Here is a 16,813-nt window from a genome sequence, read left to right as displayed (position 1 = left end):
TCCAGTGCTATGAATAGGGCAACATCAACAGGCATGGAAGTATACAGAGTGGGTATTTGGGTATTTTGCATTATGCTTTGGTAAAGTTTGGGGGATGGTTGGTATTTCGCAGTTCTCTCTTGAAATTATCGATTTGCTGCTTCGTCAACTGACTCAGGACAGCTGAGCCTCTTGTAAGCCAGGAGCAGGTTCGGAGTCTGTGGGAGACACTGTCTATGTACACTGTCTTAATTGCTGCTGTTGTAAAACTATGATTCACTGGGTGATGGCCCCTTCCAGCCCAAGGCCACTTTATTCCTGTGTTTTTATAGGAGGGGAAGAAAACAGAAACCCAAGCAATGTACTACTTGGCTGATTCCTCTCTCATACACTGGGGCTTTTTGTAGTTGCCAGGCAACCAGCTGAGGGAGGCAGAGTCAGTGATTGTGTAGAGGGACCTGAAGAAATGACTGAACATGTCAGCAGCAGTGTCAGAGCAGATTCTTTGTAGCAAGTCAGTTGACTGAATCCATGTTGGTTTTGCCTCTTTCACAGCATTCTGCCTGGGCAGTACCGTTCAGCTGCAGTCTCCTCGTATAGGTGTCAGTCCTGGGCTGTTGTTTATTATTTGTATTACCAAGGTGCCTCGGAACCCCAGTCTTGGACCAGGACCCCATTGTGTTAGGTGCTGTACAAATGAGGTGAGGAGTCTCATTATTCTCTAATTTACAATGTTTTGACACCAGTGCAATTCCACTGACTTCAGTGGCGTCATCCCCGAGTCTCACGGGTATAAGTGAGCTATGAATCAGGTCCAGTACGTGCATAGGACCCTTTTATAGCTTCTGACACGCGCCATGCAAATTGAACGATGCCCCTGTGATTCAAACAAGCCAAACCAGAGTTCAGTTCAGCTCAGCATGTCCGTTCTGAAGTCTTGATGTTTGGCATGCACCAAACGGGTTCCAGCAAGGGTCAGCAAGCGCAGTAAATGCACTAACATATCAAATACACATTCCACTAAAAAGCAGCATGCCTTTCCCAGGACAGTGGTTGTCCAGATACCAATGCCTAGAGCGTGATGCCAGTGTTAAAGTTGTCACTTGTCCTAAAAACCTAACCTTGGATGGAGAAACATACTCAATATATTTGATATTCCGGCGAACGGAGATACGTTTTTGAGCCTCTTCTCACAAATCAATTTAAATTGCCTGCAACAAAACCATCATAGAAGCTGCTCCAGCAACTGGCACTAGTTGGCTCTGGAGTACTAACTGCTGGTTGTTGAGTGCTGATAGTACGTGCAGTGGTAAACAAAATAGAAAGATCTGGTTCTGCTACGTGTTTATAAATTGAAGTGGAGAGACTAGTCAGCCATAATAAAGCTCAGTCACAAAATATGCCAAGTGACCAGATGAAGGAGCAGCAGTAATCTATGTTGAAAAGCTTCATGGAATTGTGGGAGGATGTTTTTTTTTTCCCCAGAAAGGGCTTGAATAAAGACAGTGAGATTGGTCCTTGTGTAAAGGGTGTTGTGTTAAAATCTACCTGCTTTAAGTTCCTATATTGCTAAGATAGCTGAGAGATGCATAAAGTCATTTCAATTCACAAACTGGTTGTGGGAAGAAGTTATTGAAATGCATGCAGAGTAGCTTCAAAAAAGTGTGAATGGACTCTCCCTAGATTGAAAATGTGATAGTTAGATGGTATCCAAGGACTTTTATGAGGTCACATGTTGCTATGGTAATGGAATGGAAGTTTCTTGTAACAGAAGGATATCTGGGGCACAAGAATTCATGTTTTAGTCTTCTGGAGCACTGTGCATGAACACAATAGGTGTTGACCCATTTGGGAGACAAGAGGCCATTCCCTTCCTGCTGTACCCCGGATGACACCCCAACCTGACCAGGCCAAGTGAGTCAGCTCATCCCAAGGCACTTCACAAGTGAAAATAGTTTCTTAGATCCCTACAAAGCATTCTTCCTCACCCTGGTGTGTATCAGTCCTTCTTTTCTTTTGACCCCCTCCCTCTGTCTTCTATTTCTCAATTTTACTCCTGCTGGACTTATCACCTTGGTGTCCCTACTGTTGTTACTGCTCTCCAGAAGGGGATGTGTGTTTTTGTGTGGTACTGACAGCTGTGAGAGAGGAAGCCACAATGAGCTCAGTATGAGAAGAGTCCACGTGTTCCAGTGACCTGATCCCAACCCATCTTCTGAATTCCCTCATTCGCACACTCATGCCTTTCTCATTAACCTCACACTCTCCTCTGGTTCTTCCCCTCCCTATGCTCACATGAATTAGTCTCTCCTGTCTTAACTGCTCCACCCCACGCCAGAAAAACACACCCTTAACGTCACTTGTCTGTCCAGCTACTACCTCATCTCCCCTTTATGTCTAAGCTCATTGAACACACTGTCAACAATCACTGTCTGGAGCTCCTCTCCTCCAATCTTTCTTCTTGGGACTCCACTGAATGACTCTTACCAAAGTTTCTAATGACTGGAGCTGGTCGGAAATTGTTTTTCTGTGGAAAATTTCAGTGAAAAACAAAGAATCCCCCGCCCTGCTTTCAATGAAATTATTCACAGACATTTGAGTCTTTCTGGCCCAAAACTAGAAAGCAAAAGATTTCAGCTGAAAACCAAAAAATTCCTCTGCTGGAAACTTTTTCAGCAAAAAACTGAACCTGTTTGCAGAAAGCAGACTATTGTCACAAAAGTAATTTGAAAACCCAGTTTTCCACTGAAAGCAGTTTTGACAGAAAACTTTCCTACTAATGATCTCTGCCTGGCCAAAGCTCAGAACCAGTATTCCATCCTCCTCCTCAACCTGTCAGCTGCTCGTGACTGCACTGACTATGCTTTTCTTCTTTATATCTTGTTGTCCTCTTACCTTAATCACTCCTTCAGCATCCTCCTCCTCCACATCTCCTCTCCAATTTTCTGTGGGGGTTCCACAGTGCTCTGGTCTTCGCTCCTTTTTCTTCTCCCTCTGCTCCTTGTCTCTGCACAATCTCATTCACAAACACTAATTCAACTGCCATCTCAATGCTGATAACTCACAAATCTACCTCTTCTTCAGACCGGTCCTCCTGTGCAAACTGGAATCTTGACCTGTCTCTCTGACGTCTCCTTGTGTCTGTCCAGCTGGCAGCTTAAGATCAACATGGCTAAATTAGAGTTCCCAATCTTCCCTCCTCCTATCAGAGACCTTTGGCAAGAAGTCAGGCACCTTAACTGAAATGTCTAACGTGAAAAGACACATCCATCACCACCATGTCTCAAAGTGTAACTATTCGAGCCAGTCAGAAAAGGGGTTTAAAACTTTTGTCAAAAAAACAGGAAAACTGTGGCAGGAGGTTGGCTTTCTGATGAAAATCATTTTTTTTTTTTTTAGGAAAGTTGAGACTTTCTATGGGACAAAAGGTTTTGTGGAAAATCTAATATTCTGTCCAAAAAAATGTTTTGATGGAAAACTTTTGTCCAGTCCTACTAATCATTACCTAGGTGCAGCATGCAGAAGGCACAAAGGCCAGAGTTTTGAAAGGTTCTTGGCATTGACAGGTGGGGCCAGATTTTTCAGAATTGTCCACATGTTGGTTATTGAGCTCCTCTATAAATTGGTCTCTATCGCTATGTCTACACTGCAAGCAGGGGTGTAATTTGCAGCTCATGTAGACATACCTGTGCTAGCCTTAATTTAGCTAGCTCAGGTACCAGTTACAGTGAGGATGCAGCAGCGTGGGCTGTATAAGTCCCCTCCACTCCACCCCTGCAGTCCCCTTCAGGTTTGTACTGGCATTCCTAGACCATGTTGAAGCCAGCGCCGCTCTGTCTTCTGCACTATGGTTCGAAAGCTAGCTAGATGAAAGCTAGCGCAGGTATGCTTATCCAGGCTACAGATTATACCTCCAGTTGCAGTGTGATGTAGCCCCCCCCCTCCTTTTTTTTTAAAGGTCCCTAAATGAGAGTTGAACTCTTCTGAAAATTTGGCCCCACTTGTGAGTGCTGAGCACTGGAAAATCAAGCCCTGAACTCTTCTGGAAGCTTGGTTTTGTGATGAAAGCAGGAGTTCAGTCCTCGAGGGGGCCATTTAGGGATCTGGGGCAAACATTGGGGACTGGTCCTGCTTTGAGCAGGGGGTTGGACTAGATGATCTCCTGAGGTCCCTTCCAACCCTGATATTCTATGATTCTATGATTCATCCCGAGAAGATGCGGGGAAGGGTGTGTCTAACAGGGAGGTTTGGATGGAGCAAGGGAGTAGGATGAAATGAGCGTAGACATAACAGCACTGTGCAGTGGCCAGAGGGGAGTGGGCAGGTCATTCTCAAGACCCCAGTCCTGCTGCCGTAGAAGCAGTGACAAAATTCCCCTTAACTTCAGTGGGGCACCAACAAGCCCTCCAAAGAGGTGGTCTCTCCAAGGTAGGGTTAAGGCCCATGGCAGGGAACCGCAGGTACAGAAATTTTGTGCTGTGGCTGCTTGTCGTGTGCTTGCTCAGTGAATAGAGAGAGCCTTTCACCCTTCCTGGCTACCAGTCCAGCACCTTTCTCTAGGACTAAATTCACATCAGAAGTAGTAGAGGAGCCTGCTTGTACTCTTCCCAACCAAAGCCCTACTCCTAATTATTAAACGCCTCATCAGGGAGGCTTTGATACTGGGAATTAACTTGAAAGGGATTTAATAACCAAGGGCCATACACATCCCTCAGCCCTCAGCAGAGCTCCTCATTGAAGTGTTTCCCTCTATGAGCATCTCCTGAATTTTGAGCAGATTTCTCCAGTAGCCATGGCAACAGCCTAAATCTCATTCCCTTTTTGTGATTTAGGCAAGCATTATTTAAAATCTCTTAAATAAATGATGCTAAAATACTCTGAGTTTTGCGAGCAGCATTGGGCAGCTCACCATGTGGGTTAATTTAATCACTCTACAGTTCCCACTAAGTACATAATTCAAGATCTTCATTTTAGATAAAAGTCCTTGAAATCTCTGAAGGGTGTAAAGAAGAGAGAGGAATTGTCTTGGCACAAATCCTCTGAGTGAATCGTTTTTGGGGTGGGGAAAGTGGATTCTCTTTTGTCAAAAAACCAAAAACGTTGAAACCAAAACAAACGGTTTAAAACCTGTGTAAGACTTCCAATCTCGCAGCTCTCAGAGCTCATGGCAGTCAGGGGCAGCCATTCCAGAGACTTGAGGGCCCTGCTCTGCTATGTTAAGAATTGTGACTTTCCTTCCCAAGTTGGGTCTCTTATCTTAGGGGCAGGGATTGCTGTGTAGGTAATGTGGTGGTGGCAAATGTCTTATGTCACTCAGTGGTCCCGTCTAGCCTTCCTTCACCAGAAGGGAAGTGACAGTGATGGGGGGGTCACTGAGTGTGAGAGAGAGAGAGAGACCGCTTTCTGGGAAACCTCTTCTGTGGCAGGGGTGCTGGAACAATTTTTATAAGGGGGGTGCTGATGATCAAGCCAGTCAGTGCGGCAGCATCCCTGGTGCCTCTAGTTCCAGCAGCGCTGCTCTGCGGAGTAAATATGAATGCCTGTCAGGGGTGCAGAGTCAGAAGGGTCATTCCTGGGGCCTGTGGTTAGTGATCTCATAGAACAGGGAAAAAGGGCTTCCTTATTTCACTTGTTTGGTTTCAAAGCCAATCACAGCACCAAGGTGTTATTGTTTGTATGCAGGACCTACAGTATAGTGTAGTGATAATTATTTGTTTTTCCCCTCCTTCCCAAAAATTGCCCCTGTGTTGCTGTGATCACTTATGAAAGGAAAAACCCAGAGGGCCTAATATCATAGGGGGACTCCCGCTGCTTATCAACTTGCAGGTCGTGCAAGGTATAGCTTTTCAAATGAGTGGGGGCTTGAGGTTGAAGCAAGTTGGCTGTCGCCCTTTAGGGGAAGTTGCACTGCTCCATAGCTTTGCAACTGCAGCCTTGTCATTCACAGAGGCAGAGAAGCAGTGCTCAGTCATGCCCAAACTGCTTTCTCATATGGGGAGCGAGGGATGTGGGGGGAGAGAGAAATGTTTTTAGTTCTTGCCCTGAATCACTGGCAAAAATGAAATGATTGCTTTTGCAGGGAGAAAGCACCATTTCACCAAAGGCAAACTTCCATCTGGGGTTCAGTAACGAGAATTCACAATTTTGCACATTCATTAACCGGATGTCCAGCCCCACGTATCTCTGTGGAGGGGGGCGCTCCCACCTCAGTACTGTCAGGCTGTCACTTTTATGAGAGGCAAATCCTGCCTTTCTCCCTCTCTCGCTCTCTCTCTGTTTCTGTCTCTCTGTCTGTTTCTAGTAGGGCTGAATTCTGTGCAAACATTTACTTGTCTGAACTACCTTGTCTGCCTTCACAGGTGTAAATAAATATCACAAGAACACAGCACATCCCTTGAATGTCTGAACTGGCAGGACGCTGGGGTGTGACTGGTTGAATAGAAGAGCTTGCAGTGTAAAGCAATGTCTATGTTTCCATGTGTTCTGCTCCTCCTGCAGAACAGTTCTATTTTTCATAACATATTTGTATCAAGGGAAGACAGGAAGCATTTGATATTTTGCTGTATTGATTTATCTGGACAGAAATTGTCTTTAGTGCTTTACTTCTCCCCATGCAGTATGATCGTACGGCCAGTCTGGAGGGGAATATTATGTTTTGGGTTAGGGAGGGTTGCACAAGAAGAAATAGTGGAGACCAGCAGGGTGTGGGGGAATGTGGGGGGTTTACAAGTGGAGAATCCATGGTTCCCTTTCCTCTGTTTACACTGGAGGCTTTTGACTAAGAGAGTGACAAAATCTGGGTGGTTTGCCCTCCCCTTTCTCAGTGAGAGGCGTAAGGGAAAAGCCTGCTGGTGGAGGCAGAAATCTCTGACATCCAAGCCTGCCCATCAGCTGTTTTACTAAATTATTCATCCTGCTCCTGTGATAATATAGTTATAAGGAGGAGCCTAATTACATTTACTAGCTGGCTTCAGCCAATAGGGTGATAAGGATCCAGGGCTATGGGATGACGACGAATCCTGCCAGTGTGCTGTGAATGTGAGGCAGAAGAAGGGACTTGCAGTTTGTGTGCAGGAGGGGAAGAGAACAAGTCAAGGGCCTCTGGATTAGCAGACTGAGGAAAGGTAAGGAAGTGAGTGGAAATGGGATTCACCTGTATAATACAGAGCCTGTCTGTGAGCTTTTTTAAAAAAATATAGCCTATGTGGACTATTTTCCTGGGGAGTTTGGGGGAGGAAGGGATTGTGTGTATGTGTGTACACACTCACACAAGACATGTATTGGTTGTCTTTGTCTATATGTACACATTGCATATGCGTTCATGTATAATATATACACACCCACACACAATGTCCCTGTGCATGTATTTGGAGGTGCTTGTGTTATATATGAATGCAGCAGTGATCTATAAAGTGTGTATATTATAAATGTAATTAGAAAAGGTGAGATACAGAAACTGCCAGATGAGCTAAAGAAATCTGGATAAACCTAGTAGTGTACAAAGCTGATTTGAGGAAAATGGGACGGCACGGATTGCCAGTCAGATATTTGAAATTAAACGGAGCAGGGATGAGACAACTGGTGTGTATTAATCTATGAAACCTGCAATGAGATGTGGGAATGAGAAAGCAAATTAGAACATTTGTCACAGCAGGTGAAGATAAACGGCGAACAGTCTGTAACTGGATTCGCTAACATGGGAAAGAAAGTGTGAATGACTAGGAAAGGCAATTATTTCTATCCACTGCTGATCTACCTGTACCTATAGGGTGGGAGAGGAGAGAAATCAGGAGAGCCTAGATGGCTGATTAGAAAGTATAAACTGATTTGACCGTCTCATAAACCTGTCGCCTAAATAACATTCTACTGAAGTGTATCCACAGACTTTAATTCTCTCTTCTAATCACATGGGATGGGGTGGGCAGCTGTCAGAGAGGGTGAGACTTTGAACTGGAACCCACAGATTCATGTTGTTTGGAATAGCAGGAGTATGCAAATTAACACAGGAACTTAGCATCAGGACCACCTTTATGTACTGTCCCCTTTTTCCTGTTATCAGGAAACTACCTAGGTCGGGTGGTAATAGTTCTGTCAAAAATGGGTTCCTTTAGGATGACCGTCACTAGGTAATGTAGTGCTAAGACATAGAGGGGTGTTTGTGATGATGATACTAAGATGCCTATTTTGTAACAGACAACATCCTTTCAACTAGTTAACAGAGGGTTGTCCCACTGTCTAAAGCCTAAATCCATTTCATTTAACGAGTTAGTCCTATATCCCAAAATATGGAACCCAAGGGCTTATCTCTCATTCTGTTTTTATTCCCCCACTTCCACTTCTCTTATTGGGCTCCATGAGGAAAGTATTTTTCCTCCCCTGCTCTCTGTAAAGTTTCAGGCCAAAAAGAACAATATATCTCACTGACCATGTTTTACATCAATTGGAACTTTATAGACCCTTCAAATGAGTTCCTGGGAAAACAGAATCTCTGCTCAGAGAGCATCAGACACTGACTCTGGGGGACATGAAGTCTCCCTACAAAGAGAGCAGGAAGACAGACATAAAAGGAGACATGTATGGAATGACTGCCTTGGAACCTGGATTGATCACACTGGTTCAGTTAAAGTAAGAACTGACCTGATTCCTTGGCATTCCCTGACACCAAACTTTTTATAAGTTTAGTTCATTCGCCTCCACTCCCAGATATCTCCCCCTCTCCTGGCTTCCTCTCGGGGCCAGGAGATGGGGGAGGTCCCAACATAGCTGATATTCCATCCATAATACACCCTTTCCCCTGCTTATCTTTACATTATTCTTGTAATATGGCCTGGCTGTTCTAGAAGTCTCTGGTGTGATCTGATATTGGGGGGATAATCTTGAGTCTAATTCTCCACTGCCTTACAGCATTTACACCTGTGCACCCTGAGAGCCAAAGTGGTTGTAAAACCACTCCCATGCTGATCTGGGAGCACCCACTTTGCACAGGTGTAAATGACTTCACGTTAGATGGGACAATGTTGAATCGGGCCCCTTGTGTGATCTGAGGCACCCTGCACTGTGTTCAATGTTTGTATTCAGTGACGCAGGACCAGCTAAGAAACTGCCGAAAATAATATGCTATAGCCCCTATTTAGGACTGAATAGCACCGTCTTCACTTCATCTGAAAAAGCTAGGCTGACTCAAGTGGGTGTTTAACGTATGGGGTATTTTTGTCACTAGCTGTTCTCTTGCATGTGCACTCTGCTCCTTTTTTGTGATCCTAAGCAGAACAAAGCCACAATTGTATCTGAGTTTGAGTCCAACTTTCAAAACACCCACAACAGCCAAGTGAGCTGAGATTGAAGCAAAAGAAGTTTTGTCCATCCCTAAATAAAACCCGCTTCAACTTGGGGACGAGAGATGCCACTGCTACAGACTGAATAGGAATAATTGAGTCTCCTACATATTGACATAATGAGATCATCAGAGCCTCGATGCAAAGAGAGCTCACAGTTTAAAAAGCTACCTAGGCAGCTCATCCTTGTGTTTAAAAGGAGGCTCGCTCTGCTTATTGTTGCTGGACTGTTGCGTGCTGCTCACAGGGAATTCAGCACATAGGGAATTCAGCGAGGGGGTGAGGGAAGTGTTCTTGGTGACACCACGGCAGTTGCAGGCTGGGATTCAGTTGCAGCATTTATCCCTGGTTGGGTGAATACATTGTTTGCTTCTGCCTCGGTGTCAGCAGTGTGGTTCAGAGGTGGGCAAAATGCCAGATTCTTCCCAGGGAAGCTAATGTCATTGTCAATTCATTGGTGGCAGAGACCATGCTTTGAAATCTGAGGTCACTCTCCCTGTTAATTGCGGAGATGATTAATTCATGCAGTGATATCATTTTCCTGGGCTGAGGTTATGAATTGTAATAATGAGGGGCATAGAGGGATACAAGCCTTTTGCTCATTTTAATGTTGTTAACATTATTACTGTGCCAGCTACTGCCTCCTCCAAACGGTGGCCTCCCGTCCCTTTGGTGGTACTGGCCTTCTTGTTAACTCTCCCCCTGGCCAAAATGGGCTCTGGTGTAATGCAGGCCAGATGCACCCTGGGGGACTGCAGTTTGAATGTGGATGATGAGTGAGGGGCCCTTATCTGGCCACAGTAGTTATGGGAACAATAAATTCTAATCCGTATTTCAGATTATATGTGAAACAGAGTCTCTATCCACTGGGTACTTTCCCTTAATCTTGGTGTCCAGGACAAATTGTGTTCTGCCTCCCTAAAATTCCCCTTGCACTTCCATCTGGATTAAATAATTCTCCTCCTCCTCTAAAAAAAAAAAAGTGAAAAGTGGTCGTGTTGCACAATGGCCGTTGCATTCTGGCCACTGCATTCCACACCAGAGGTGGCTGCATTTCAGAGGCTGGTGAATGACCAATGTTTACTCCATCTGTAATCCTTCAGAAGTAAAGGTGCTGTAAAAAGGTCAGTTGTTGATATAGAAGCCTCCTAACGGTGTGATCTGTGTCTGAGGTAATAACTATATCCTAGGCTGAATATCTCTTTCTCTCTGCTATTGTCCTAGTATCTAAGCAAATAAACTCAGCAACTGAAAGCCAAGGTGATTTTAGTAAATAAACTCTTTTGGGTTTTGAGCTGTGGAGTTTGTTAGCCCAGGGAATGATTAGTAGCCAATAAACTGGAGTTATTTTGAAGTTATTGCAATACTGACATTCTTAATTGAAACTGTAAATAAAAGTGAAGGGAAACAATACAGAGGGCTGTCAAACTGCTCCTCCTTGCTCACTCCACATTTTTCCTGCTCCCCTCTGCTATCTCCTTTTTCACTGACATCCCTCCCCAATGGTCCGCAAGCCTCTTGTCTTATGTTTTCAAAACTGAATTGGTGGGGCGGGGGTGTGATTCCAATTTAAAGACAAATGTTGGGGCAAAATGGGTTGCTTTCCATTTAAGCAGTGTGGCAGCTTGGCTTTCTCTTCATCCTAGATTACCCTTCCTCACCACCTGCCCTTGATGTTAAAGTTGCCATTTTCCTGCTTTGCTTTATGGGAGTGGCATTTTTGTTGCTGACAAACAATTAGAAAACTCTGATTGCCATGACTCTTCTTTGGCAATTGGCTTCTTACTCAATCAGGATAGAGGTTTGCATATTTACAATACAGTTATCAAGGAATAACCATGCGGAGATTATGCAGATCCCTCCACTGTGTCTATTAATGGCTGGCAGCCAGTTTGCAGAGGATTGCATATTATATAGTTAGTGAGAAATAACCACACAATGATTGTGCAACTCAGACGCCTATAACCAGAGCACAATATAACACTGCTACTATTAATAACAGATTGACAATGGCCACGAGGAGGGTGAAATATCCCCAGAAGCTGTGCTTGTAATTTAAACCCTGCTTAAAGGGAACAAACAAGAGGGTGGCCCTTGTAAATGACATATTGCTGTGAGGTGATCTGCAGGCTTGTGTCCCAAATAAACTGCTCTGCATACGCCTGCTGATAAGGGCTAGATTCTCCATTGCTGAGAGTGAGAAGAGGGGGTTGAGGGAGGCTTTCCACTTCCTAAGGTCCTCTCTAATCTGGCTGTGGGATGCTTTGGGTGTAGATGTGCTGAAACAAAGGCAGCAAGGATAGGTGACATGGAGTCCCACTTCTCCTGGAAAGTGGGAGTGTTGCCTTGAAATGAACTCTGAAGGCAATGGCCTGTTGTTTAACAGGATTGTTTTATTTTCACCGGTAACTCTTATTATTTCTCTGTTCCACTGCCTGGTTTCATTGACTAGGCCTTTTCCCTTAGCAGAGTCCTCCTTAGAAGGTGCTCAGATACTACAGTGCTGGGGGCCGTCTGAGTGCCCAGCTCAGTTTGGAATCGATTGACTGACTGTACATTAAGTGCTGCAGTGAACAGAGGAAGCATTTACTTTATTTTTAAATGTGTCTACCAAAGCTCTTGGTTTGTATCCCTTCTCTAGGGTTGTTTAAAGTATCTGGCTAAGGGTACTGAGAGAGACTCTTAAAAATGTCACTTCTGAAAGTTATCCAGCTATTTTAAGTACCTAGGATCCCCCCATCACCACAGTATCTGAGTGCCTCACACTCTTTCATGTGTTTATTCTGAAAGCACTCCTGTGAGGTAGGGATGTGCTATTATCCCCAATGTACAGATGGGAACTGAGGCACACAGAGACTCATGGGTATGCAGACATACCCAAACTAGCTTTAATCTAGGTAACTGAGGTCCCTGAAGCAGTGAAGGTGCAGCAGCATGGGCTGGCCCCGCAAGTAAAGTTACCCAGGGTTCCAGGTGGGCTTGCACAGCCCACACTGAAGCGCAGGCGGCCGTGGCTTTACTGCTTTACTGCCGAAGCTAGCTAGAATAAAGCCAACTCAGGTATATGTACACAAGCTGCAGTCACACCTCATGTACCCTAAGCAATGTGCCCAAGTGAGTTTGTGACAGAACAATGACAGGTTTCAGAGTAGCAGCCATGTTAGTCTGTATTCACAAAAGAACAGGAGTACTTGTGGCACCTTTGAGACTAACAAATTGATTTGAGCATAAGCTTTCGTGAGCTACAGCTCACTTCATCGGATGCATTCAGTGGAAAATACAGTGGGGAGATTTATATACATAGAGAACATGAAACAATGGGTGTTACCATACACACTGAAAAGAGTGTGATCACTTAAGGTGAGCTATTACCAGCAGGAGAGTGGGACGGCGGGGGGGGGGGGAACCTTTTGTAGTGATGATCAAGGTGGGCCATTTCCAGGAGTTGACAAAAACGTCTGAAGAACAGTGGGGGGTGGGGGGGTGAATAAACAAGGGGAAATAGTTTTACTTTGTGTAATGACCCATCTACTCCCAGTCTCTATTCAAGCCTAATGACAGGTTTCAGAGTAACAGCCCTGTTAGTCTGTATTCGCAAAAAGAAAAGGAGTACTTGTGGCACCTTAGAGACTAACCAATTTATTTGAGCATGAGCTTTCGTGAGCTGAAGTGAGCTGTAGCTCACGAAAGCTCTTGCTCAAATAAATTGGTTAGTCTCTAAGGTGCCACAAGTACTCCTTTTCTTTATTCAAGCCTAAGTTAATTGTATCCAGTTTTCAAATTAATTCCAATTCAGCAGTCTCTCCTTGGAGTCTGTTTTTGAAGTTTTTTTTGTTGAAGAATTGCAACTGTTAGGTCTGTAATCAAGTGACCAAAGAGATTGAAGTGTTCTCCAACTGGTTTTTGAATGTTATAATTCTTGACATCTGATTTGTGTCCATTTATTCTTTTATGTAGAGACTGTCCAGTTTGACCAATGTACATGGCAGAGGGGCATTGCTGGCACATGATGGCATATATCACATTGGTAGATGTGCAGGTGAACAAGCCTCTGATAGTGTGGCTGATGTGATTAGGCCCTATGATGGTGTCCCCTGAATAGATATGTGGACACAGTTGGCAACGGGCTTTGTTGCAAGGATAGGTTCCTGGTTTAGTGATTCTGTTGTGTGGTTTGTGGTTGCTGGTGAGTATTTGCTTCAGGTTGGGGGGCTGTCTGTAAGCAAGGACTGGCCTGTCTCCCAAGATCTGTGAGAGTGATGGGTCATCCTTCAAGATAGGTTGTAGATCCTTGATGATGCGTTGGAGAGGTTTTAGTTGGGGGCTGAAGGTGATGGCTAGTGGCGTTCTGTTACTTTCTTTGTTGGGCCTGTCCTGTAGTAGGTGACTTCTGGGTACTCTTCTGGCTCTGTCAATCTGTTTCTTCACTTCAGCAGGTGGGTATTGTAGTTGTAAGAATGCTTGATAGAGATCTTGTAGGTGTTTGTCTCTGTCTGAGGGGTTGGAGCAAATGCGGTTATATCGTAGAGCTTGGCTGTAGACAATGGATTGTGTGGTGTGGTCTGGTCTGGATGAAAGGTGGAGGCATGTAGGTAGGAATAACAGTCAGTAGGTTTCCAGTGTAGGGTGGTGTTTATGTGACCATCGCTTATTAGCACCATAGTGTCCAGGAAGTGGATCTCTAGTGTGGACTGGTCCAGGCTGAGGTTGATGGTGGGATGGAAATTGTTGAAATCATGGTGGAATTCCTCAAGGTCTTCTTTTCCATGGGTCCAGATGATGAAGATGTCATCAATGTAGCGCAAGTAGAGTAGGGGTATTAGGGGACGAGAGCTGAGGAAGCGTTGTTCTAAGTCAGCCATAAAAATGTTGGCATACTGTGGGGCCATGCGGGTACCCATAGCAGTGCCGCTGATTTGAAGGTATACATTGTCCCCAACAACTCTGACATCATAATCAAAAAGGCTGACAAAGGAGGTGCTGTTGTCATCATGAGTAGGTCGTAATATGAACAGGAGGCTGCTAGGCAGCTCTCCAACACCACTTTCTACAAGCCATTACCCTCTCATCCCACTGAGGGTTACCAAAAGAAACTACACCATTTGCTCAAGAAACTCCCTGAAAAAGCAAAGAACAAATCTGCACAGACACACCCCTGGAACCCCGACCTGGAGTAATCTGTCTGCTACCCAAGATCCATAAACCTGGAAATCCTTGACGCCCCATCATCTCAGGCATTGGCACCCTGACATCAGGATTGTCTGGCTATGTAGACTCCCTCCTCAGGCCCTACGCTACCAGCTCTCCCAGCTATCTTCGAGACACCACTGACTTCCTGAGGAAACGACAGTCCATCGCTGATCTTCCTGAAAACACCATCCTGGCCACTATAGATGTAGAAGCCCTCTACACCAACATTCCACACAAAGATGGACTACAAGCCATCAGGAACAGTATCCCCGATAATATCACGGCAAACCTGGTGGCTGATCTTTGTGACTTTGTCCTCACCCAGAACTGTTGCACATTTGGGGACAATGTATACCTTCAAATCAGCGGCACTGCTATGCGGGGGGCCCCGGAGCTACTCAGGGCCCTAAGCAATTGTTTGGTTTGCTTATGCCTAGTGCGGGCTCTTTTTGCTAGTAAGTGGCAACCATCCTGTCACGGAACAGGAATATCCTTGAAAACAGAGTTACTAACTAGGCTTCACTTTGCAGTGTTTTTCCTGCCAGAGGTGCGCTGCTGCTTTAGCACTCCGTGTACTTGATGTTCAGGCAGGTGCCAAGGTTGCAGCAAGATGCCTGTTAGGCCTGTTGATTTACCAGAGGTCTGCAGTGTTACAGCTCCTTGTTCGTGAGGAACTCTCGGGAGGCTATGGCTGCCAGTGACCCCAAGGGATGGAGTCTGAAATGAAGCATTGTAACAAAAGCAAGTAGCGAGCACAAGCCAGCTGCCTCTATAGTATGACGGCTATACTGCGGCATGGCAACATTCAGTATTCTGCCTTCAACAGAATTAAAATCGAGTCTTGATTTATATCAGGAAATCTGTTAGGATTCCTTCCTAGTAACCAATTAGCCAGTAGACAATGCCTGGCAAGGACTTCTGCGCAGTCATGATCCGAGATCTAGTTTCTTAAGAAACTGGTGAATTCCCTACGTTCTGTAGCAGCATCTGATGTCTACTGGGGTGCTTGAAACGTGCTCCCATGTATCCTTCTCTTCTAGCCTGAGTCTAATGAGCTTCACAGAGTGGTAAAAGGCTGTCTTCTTCAGTCAGGCTTTTGGGTGACTATTACTTTGTTTTCTATTCCATTTTTATGTTCTGGTTAGAAGGCTGTCTTGGACCAGATAGGGTGGGTGTTGATAAAAGGCCAGACTGTTTGTTTGAGTTAGTTTTGAACCAGAAGTTATGGACTTGCTCCAGGAATCACTGGGTGAGGGTCCATAGGTTGTGTTTTGCAGGAGGTCCCTTCTGGCCTTATAGAATTAATAGATTTTATGTTCTTTATAACGGCTGTCAAGTGCTTTTGTGATCGTTGAAGCTGCCTAGGAACGATCGTTATCTTGTACGATCGTGTTTTTAATGGGGACAGCTGCTTCAATGGGATGACAAGCTATCCACCAGGATGTCTCTAGGGATTTTTCTGTATCCAATACACCGCAATATATATTGAATGCCATACTGTGTATAGGTTCCGGTCCTGCGATGGTCTACATGTGGAATGCCTATTGAGGCACCTCAACCATAATTGTTCCAATGGCTCTAGGGAGCACAGGCTGGTGTGAAAGTTCCTTCACCCTCTTATGTGGTACAGTAGGTGCACCCACATGGCAGCTCAGCTTTGTATGGCTGGTGTGGAGAGGGTTACACACACACACACGACTGGGAGTTCACCATCTGTGCTAGGCTTTCACAGTCCATGCACTCCTTGAGTTCCACTTCCACATGTGGTAGGGCCTCCATAGGAGCTCAAGGGGGAAGGATCCCTGCTGCATACCCAGACTTCTCACCCACACAGGGTTAACCATAATCTGTCCTAAAGAAATTAACCCCGTGCATACAGAAAGGATGATTGCATAGATCAGCTTTGAAGCCAGACTCTTTATGCATTGACTAATTTGTCATTTGAGTTGGGCACACAGATTACGATGTATTCTTTTGTTTTCAAAACAATACCGTTTTTCGGTTTCAGATATCTTCTGGTTATTGTATACTAAACTTAGCTTCCTCATTATTCTGAAATACATTACATACTTATCGCATATAGTGGAATAATTCTGGGTTTATTTTTTTTACATTTATTTATCTAGGTTTTTCTATCGAGTTAATATCCATAATAATTAATAAACTTTAATGAATTTAGCCTCACAAAACCCCTTTTAAGGTACAAAAGCATCATTATTCATATTTACAGATGGAGAAACTGAGGCACAGAGAGGTTAAATGACTTACCCAAGGTCACACCGGATGTCTGTAGCAAAGCAGGGAATTTT

The 16,813-nt window shown here is 44.7% G+C and overlaps 1 protein-coding gene across 1 annotated transcript in view; it reads left to right on the top strand.

Annotated features, from left to right (window-relative positions):
• Positions 1-6,997: 6,997 nt before the first annotated feature.
• Positions 6,998-16,813, top strand: part of SYN3 (synapsin III) — a 279,080-nt gene continuing 269,264 nt past the window's right edge. The window contains exon 1 of the mRNA XM_084610849.1: positions 6,998-7,103. The gene's annotated coding sequence lies outside the window, so the exon portion shown is untranslated. The remainder of the gene's footprint in view (positions 7,104-16,813) is intronic.

The sequence above is a fragment of the Lepidochelys olivacea genome (genome assembly GCF_965140295.1).
Source record: "Lepidochelys olivacea isolate rLepOli2 genome assembly, chromosome: 1".
Taxonomy (NCBI): domain Eukaryota; kingdom Metazoa; phylum Chordata; order Testudines; family Cheloniidae; genus Lepidochelys; species Lepidochelys olivacea.
Note: the sequence above shows the minus strand (reverse complement) of the source record. Positions and strands in the feature narration are given on the sequence as shown.